This window comes from Thamnophis sirtalis, unplaced genomic scaffold (assembly GCF_051295495.1).
Source record: "Thamnophis sirtalis isolate CommonGarterSnake01/CBP01778 unplaced genomic scaffold, rThaSir2_p1.2 scaffold_7, whole genome shotgun sequence".
NCBI classification, from domain to species: Eukaryota; Metazoa; Chordata; class Lepidosauria; order Squamata; family Natricidae; genus Thamnophis; species Thamnophis sirtalis.
This window is the reverse complement of record NW_028261387.1, coordinates 15364491-15373067: the sequence shown is the minus strand read 5'-3', so window position 1 is coordinate 15373067 and position 8577 is coordinate 15364491.

Sequence of the window (8577 nt, the reverse complement as noted above, 5' to 3'; positions counted from 1 at the left end):
AATAAGTAGATCTCCCATGTCTTAAGTAAGTCTAATTCAATTATATTCATCTCGTCTGTGTATATTAAAAAGGAGAGGATGGTTCACAGCTTAAAAACTGCAATTTACTGGTATTCATATTAATTCAGAAATCAAATTCATATTTGAAAATAAGGAAATAAACTCATTTGCCCCAAGTAAATAATTCCTTCTTTTATTGTTTTCTTCATTAATATCTCAATATACTAAATTTGCTTTTAGGCAGTACCATCTCAGTCATTTAAACTCATCCTTTCTCCCCCATTAAACTGCATATCCTGACATATGTTGCTTAAAAGCAATGCAAATGCAAACCACTTTGCTTTCAGCAAAAATTGGTCTTAGATAATTAACTTTTCTAATGGACACTTCAAATAAGCAAATAATGATAGATTGCCCTGAGTCATCTCTATGGGGCGTGACATTTCTTGCTGAATTTGTTTTTTTTTTAATCATCATTTTTTAAACATATATGTCAAGTGAATGCATATTCTACTTTTTCTCTAGAAGCTCCAGGCAAAATATAGTATTCTGTGTGCAATAACCCTGTGAGATAGACAGGGCTAAGCAATAGCAGTAAAGTTCTTTAGAGAGCATCTAATGGCCAAATTTAGTTTTAGGAGCCTTAATGCGGAATTTACCCATTACATAATACTGTTTTATTATTTCCTTTTTACATTTACTTGTTTCCACTGGTGCTTCTAAATTTGCATCGCACTTGAGAAATCGGATGAAAATATAAAAGCACTGGAAACTGAGAAAGATGTAACCTTGACTATTAAATAATTGGAAATGCCGTATTGAGTTGCATGCTGTATATGTAACAAAAGTTGTTATAATTGTTTCCATGGTTATAAAAACATCAAGAGTCATTTTATTATGGCATATTATACATGCAATAAATAACATGATTTGTTTGTTTTTAAATTGGCTGGAAGCATCCAACGTGCCAGGGTTATACGTTTCTCAGTGTTCCTGGTCTCTCCTCCCAATTCACAAAGGAGCGAAATTACTCCCACAGTACAGATTTTAAATCTGTTGTTGGTATCACATGACATTTCATAAAACACTGAATTCTCAGCAGAAACCCAGGAGCCACTTTTCATACATGCAAAATGCTAAAGTTTTAAATCAATAAAATAATGTCTGATTAAAGATTGGAGAACAAAGTGGAAAATACTACAGAGCGCAACCACTTGACAATATTAGTTGGCCTGTCTCTAAAACAGACTGAAAGGATGATACCTTTGGGGGATAAATGCAACAGTGGAAACAATCAAGCAAAATACTACAGTTTTCTATTGCTATGAATATACAAGATAAATGATCAGCTATATCACACATGATCAATAATATATTATTGGAACCAAGAAATTGAAATTCCTATATCTAGAGATTTAACTGGTAAAACTCTTTTGGTTAATGTCTTGGAACTGAAGTTTTTCTTTCTTTCTTTGTCATTAGGTTAATCCAGCTCATTCATTATTTGCTTTCTGCATTTAATAAAATGCTTTTTAATAAAAACAGATGACTACTAAGGAGGAAAATATGAAAACATGGGACATAGAACAGCTTACTACCGTACTTTATTAGGCCCCCACATTTTATATAATAGTCAATTCATTAGATTTATAACATGAATGTGATGTAGCATGGCTTTAATTATCCAAAACCATGGGAATGACATCATCAGAATAATACAGTAACTTATCTTTTACAGCATATGTATAGTTTTAGGCTCCTTAAAACTTGGGACATATACAGTAAAATCTTGAATTATATTCTATGCCAAAGGTCGAATTTAAGAAAAGAGTCAGAAATATATGTCCCAAAATTTGTTTATGTTCCACAATATTTAGAGCATGAGACTTGATTTTATTCTATGAATGCTGTCAGAAACAAGAACTGTATATTTCCGCAGATGTGGGAAGACTGTAGTTACCAGCTTATTATTATTTTTTCTAAATGAAATAGGTTCTGTTCCATCATATGTCTTTCTAAAGAATGGCCTAGGTATCTGCAACAAAACGTTACTGAACAACACACTTAATATCAACTTATTAGCTGTACGCCAGCCAGAACATAGAAAAACTCAAAATAAATAGTTCAAGATTGGAAGATGTGGAGATATCTGGCCCATAGTCACCAAGAGTTGAGTCCAACTTGACTGAACTGATAACATCATTATCATTACTAGCTGTATCTGTGGGAGTTTTAGTTTTGGCAGCCTGTCCACAGAATCATAAAATTGTGGACTTGGAAAGCGTTAAAAGGATCATCTAGTCCAAGTTTTTACAATGCCGGAAAACTAAACTATCCTCACAAAACAGCTCTCCAGCCCCTTCTTAAAAACCTTCAGAGACAACTGCAGGTAAAACACCTTTTCAGTAAGAATGTCATATGGAACCCCAAAAGTTTTGCTGAAATCAGAGTGAGATTATTTCCATAGCATTCCCCTCGTCCATTAAGATAGTTACCTATTTGTTTGAATATATACATTGTATTTGCTATAACAATTTTCCTTGGAATCATTTTCCTTGGAGTTAAGAGTTCATTCTTAAAGCTATCTCTAGTTGGACTGGGCGAATCCTTCATCCAGAGAAATTTGCTATGAAAGAATTTATTTACCTGTATTTAAGAAAGAATGATTAAATAGTCATAGCCAGTCGGATGCCCCTAGAGCAGGGCTGTCAAACTCCTGGCCCACCGGATCTGGATGCGTCACATCCTGGCCATGCCCATGCCTGATTTAGCGAAGGGGAAGACAGTCTCGATACATCACATGATGCCACCGTGACAACATGAGTTTGACACCCCTGCCCTAGACTGCTTTGAAATTCAATTCCACAGGCCCATGCTGACTAGGGAGCACAGGATTTGAAGTTTTACACCAGTTGTTTTTAAATACCAATTACTTTTCAGTATTTGCTACAAATTTCTCTAGCAAATATTAGATAAATATATATTATATAAATATTTAGGACCGAATAGAGTACATTTTATAACTTCGGATTTGTGTGCCTAGATGGCAAGCCCATTGTCTTTAGAGGTCTACAGTTTTAAATCCTAACATTTGATCTGCTCAGAATCTGTCTTGCAAATTTATATTTACATTTTACTCATTCAAATCAGTGTCACATGAGAGATTCAGTTCTAAGCTACAGTAATGTTTACAAGCATGAACAATCACAATAAACAAGCATGTAGAGTTCCACCTTAATTTTCATTTGGAAAATTAAACTTTTGTTTTTGTTTTGTTTCAGGCAAATTACACATCTTCCAGGTACAGCTGTAAGTTTATCTTCTCATCCGTTATGGATGGAAAACATTTGCTACCAAGCTGGTAGCAAACATTCTCAGCTGCTACATACAAGGAAAGCAAGTGTTTATATACCCATAGCACAAACTTTTTAATGCATGTAACACAGCCATGGTTCAGGGTTGTATCCAAAACAGTGTAAGTAGTTTTTACACTTTGTTAAAGGCATTTTGGATATAATTTATTAGCACTGGCAGTTTAACAAGAATCTGCTTTCTTTCTTTTTCCCCAACCAAACTTGCTCTTGTAAATGTTTAGCATGCTATTAATCTCTGTTGTGCAACCACTCCAAATATCCTCATGATATTATCTATAAACAGAGTAATGCTCAAATACAGTCTTACCAGATGTTGGACTAATTTGTTTTAACAAACTTTTTTAAAGAAAGATTTTACGGAGGCTTCATTTTGTTTTTCCTCCGTATTATTAATTTAAAATTTAAAATATTCATTAAGTGGAATAAAACAGCTCCACTGTTTGCTTAAAACTGCAATCCCATACATTCTAACAAAGGAGGAAGTTTACCTGATCTGTTATTTCTTTCCAGGTAAACAACTATGGATTCATACTAGAACTGTGGTATGTGTCAATCTTCTCATCTCCGACACACTTCTGCCAAGTCTTTTCTTAGGGATTCTAATATGAAAAAGAAAATCCATTGAACAGTATGAATTACCTATATTATGTAACACACTCAAGGACTTTGTCAGTCAGTCAGTCAGTCAATCAATCAATCAATCAATCAGTTCACCCAAGGGCTACTTTGTCTTTTCTATTATATCAATTACCTTGAATCTTCTCTCCAAACTCAATTTAAGATACAATTTAAGTTGCAGTTTTAAGATAAACTGTAGCACTGTAGGATTTTATTTATTAGATTTCTTGAGTGAGCATATCTTAAATTCCTTCCTCCTACTTTTTCCACAATAACCTTGTGAAGTGAGTTGGACTGAGAAGAACTGGCCCAAAGTCACCCAGCTGACTTGCGTGTCTAAAAGTGGGATTCAAATTCAGTCTCCTGGTTTTTAGGTTGGTGCTTTAATCAGTAGGCCAAATTAGCTCTTTTATTCAATAATGCAACACATTCTCAGCACTCATAACATTTTCTTTGTATATAATGAAGTGCAGATTAGAGTTTAAGGGAGACTGCTCACTGCTGACATAAAAAATTATAGTATAGCAATAGCAATAGCAGTAGACTTATATACCGCTTCATAGGCCTTTCAGGCCTCTCTAAGCGGTTTACAGAGAGTCAGCATATTGCCCCCAACAATCTGGGTCCTCATTTTACCCACCTCGGAAGGATGGAAGGCTGAGTCAACCCTGAGCCGGTGAGATTTGAACCACTGACCTGCTGATCTAGCAGTAGCCTGCAGTGCTGCATTTAACCACTGCGCCACCTTGGCTCTTCCTACTCCCTCTAGTAGTAGGATTGAAGAGATTTTATGTTTCCCTGTCATCAAGTTTCCTTATTAATACATATATCTCATATCTTAAAATGAACCAAATAATAGAACATAGCATTTCTACCTATTCATTGGCTTGGAAATTTGAAGGTAATAGGGAGGAAAGAAGAATTTGAATTGTTAGTACAGGGAATTAAGGTTATTGAATGGTTCTGGTGACCATGTGGGAATATGAGAAAATATCCCCAAATCATCCATAACAAATCATCAATGTAAATTAATACAAATTGAAAGTCTATGGGTGATGGTTTTCCTGAAGAACTGTCTTATAGGAATTAAGATCATACAATGTGCTCTTCTGTATTAGGTCAAAGGCTGTGTTAGTCAGATCAGTATAAACAAAGAATAGAGGACAATAAAGTCGGAGCTGATTTCAAAGCCATGCTTTGTGAATGCTATGAAGAAGGAATTGGTACTTGCTAGAACATGAATCAAATAAATTGTGGTAGCTCTGAACTAAAAAAAAACCCTCAACTCCTACGCTTAAAACAATCCTATAGAACACTGCACAACAAAACAACTAGACTCAAGAAAAGTTTTTTCCTGAATGCCAGCACTCTGCTAAACAAATAATTCCCTCAACACTGTCGAACTATTCACTAAGGCTGCATTACTATTACTATTAATCTTCTCATCGTTCCTACCACCCATCTCCCCCCACTTATGACTCTATGACTGTAACTTTGTTGCTTGTATCCTTACGATTTATATTGTTTCCTAGTATGATTTGATTGCTTATTTGTACCCTATGACTATCATTAAGTATTGTCCCTTATGATTGCATCTTTTTTTTAATGTACACTGAGAGCATATGCACCAAAGACAAGTTCCTTGTGTGTCCAATCACACTTGGCCAAGAATTCTATTCTATTGTATTCTAAAAATAAAAATCTTGGTGACATGGATTGAGTCAACGATTGCCTTAAGAGACCAAAAGCCTTGATCTAACCAAACATTGTCAAAAAAAACCCACATTAGATGTTTTCTTTTTCCTTCTCTTTTCTCCCCTTTCAAGGCAGTGATGCACAACAATAAGAACAGAAGTAGGCACACAAATTCACGAAAAGGAGAATGATAAAGCAGATACTTTGATCTAAAGAAGAAAAAACAGGTACTTGCAACTTCTTATAATGAAAATAAAAAATAATTCTATCTTTGGCGATAGCACACTCTCATCAAACCATGAAGGAAAGTAGGCATTAGATCGCATAAAAGCTAAAAGATAAAAATGTTCAAAATTTACACTGATCTTCTTTAAATAGATTTAGAGTAACTGTTCTGATATTAACTTTGTCAAACAGTTCCACTGGAATGTAGATGCAAGTAATTTAAGCTGTTTTAAAATGTGGCATTACTCTGACATAAGCTCTGATGACAAGGAGCATGCATGAACTGACAATAAGGCATTTTAATATTGTAAAATAAATGTTTTTAATATTGTAACATAAAAAAGAATAGCAAGGATATCAGGTGAAAAGTGTAGAAACTAGGTAACCAAGTAAGATGATTTTGGTGCTAAGAATAAAGCATTTGATAGGCAAATGTATTATTTGGTTACTTAAAAAGTCCAAAAAGCTTTGTTTGCTTAATACTGTACTGTTCATAATCCACTGTAGAAACAACGAAAGCAATTTTGAGATTTAATCTGAAGCATAGGGATCTACCAATTCATGGTACCAATGAATTGGTACCAATTCATACCTATGTTATTAAGAAACAGAGAGCTAACTATAGAAATGCTGGAAAAAAGGCTTTTTTTCTGAAAACTATGGGGATGTGTTGATTTCTTCTAACTCCAAGTACTTCCCCTGACTTTCTCTCTGAAAAACCACAATTTCCTTAGCTGATATTAAATCATTTCCTCTGAACACGGTCCTTTCTTAATTCCCCAGAAATTTCTCTACAATCTTGATGTTGAGCCTAAAAGTAGCTGATTTTCCATTGAAATAATAAATATATTTTACTTTAGGTTGAATACTTTAAAAAGTTAGGCATGTTGACATTGAGAACATAGCAATGGTTAGAATTATATATAAAATAACCACACAAACTTGTGTGTGTGTGTCTGTGTCTGTGTAAAGAATTGAGGCCTTTGAAGTATGGTGCTGGAGAAAACTCCTGTGAGTCCCTTGGATTGCAGGGCAATCAAACCGGTCATTCCTAGAGGAGATCAACCCTGACTGCTCTTTGGGGGGCCAGATTCTGAAGATGAAACTTAAAATACTTTGGCCACCTAATGAGAAGGAAGGACTCACTGCAGAAGAGCCTAATGCTGGGAAAGATTGAAGGCAAAAGAAGGGGGCGACAGAGGTGGCTAGATGGAGTCACCGAAGCAGTAGGCGTGGTCTTAAATGGACTCCAGAGGATGGTAGAGGACAGGAAGGCCTGGAGGAACGTTGTCCATGAGGTTGCGATAGGTTGGACATGACTTTGCAACTAACAAAAACATATATCTTTGTGTATGGAATTAATATACCTTTGACCACTCATTCTTTGATTTAGCTTCCGATATACCATTTAACATGTTTTAATCACTTTAGTTATTATTAGAAGTCTATTCTTCATTAGAGATGCCTTTACATATTTTTATTGTTTTCTGGTGACTTATCTCCAATTTGTTTCTTATTCCAACACATTTTAAATTGTATCTAAAAGTCAATCGTGATTCATTGATCCCTCCACTTTTGCTCATGGAAACAGCAAAAGGTGATAAAATAAAGCAGCTTTCAGACTCATCTACTTAGGCACTTCAAGAGGCTTTTAAGAATGGACAGGAAATCAATAGCGTAACCTTCTTCCATCTCCGTAGTTCTGTGGCATTGATAGGCTGCTTGATATTCAGGAAGTAGCCTATAGTCATCAGACCATTAGCCATTATTAATCTGGTTTTTCATTACTTTGTCTAACTCATCAAAATATATGACCATCACCACAATAGACAGGAATTCCATAATTTCAATATGCACTGAATCCACCATTACAGATGAATACTGCCTGTATACAACCACATTTCCTGGAGCGGAAAAGTATTTAGAATTTTGTAAGTGTTCTTTAGTGTTAGCGAGCTTCAGTAAATGTCAGTGGAAATTCTGTGTACAATCTTGGCCACTTTCCTGATTTACAAACTGTTGTTGTGTTATTCATCTATATAAACTGCAGCTGCACAGAAAGCACCAGCTATTGATAGCATATGTTGACAACTGTCTTTTCAAAGCCTATGAAAAACCAGTAATAGTAATAGTAGTAGGTGATAGGTACCCTATTGGAAGATCTGAAGGACCAGTTTAGGGGAAAATCTTTATGGAGAAAATTTATCTACATCGTTGATAATCAACACCATCTTAGTGGTACGTAATGAATCAATTGGTAGTAGAGGTCACAACAACAGCTCAATATTAATATTACATGATGAGAGAGTCTCATTAGAAAATTTCTGGTCTCTTCTTCTCCAATCCACCATATTCCTTCTATCCCTAAAATTTTCTTCCCTTGGGGTTGCTTTGACAAATACAGGAAAAGAGAAGCAAGTAAAAGAAAACATCCATAACAAAGAAGATATAATCTTCCTTTTTCTCCCCACAAAGATCTGGCCAACTTCATTCACTGACTGGGATTTCTGATAATGGCATTATAATGGCAATTTCTTTTCTGCTATAAAAAACAGATATCCATTTCACCAATTATGTTGCAGGCATACATATTGGCCAGGCAAAATTCTCATTTGGCCATGAATACGTAGTAGATGACGACAGTTAGCTCAAATTCTTTCATTGG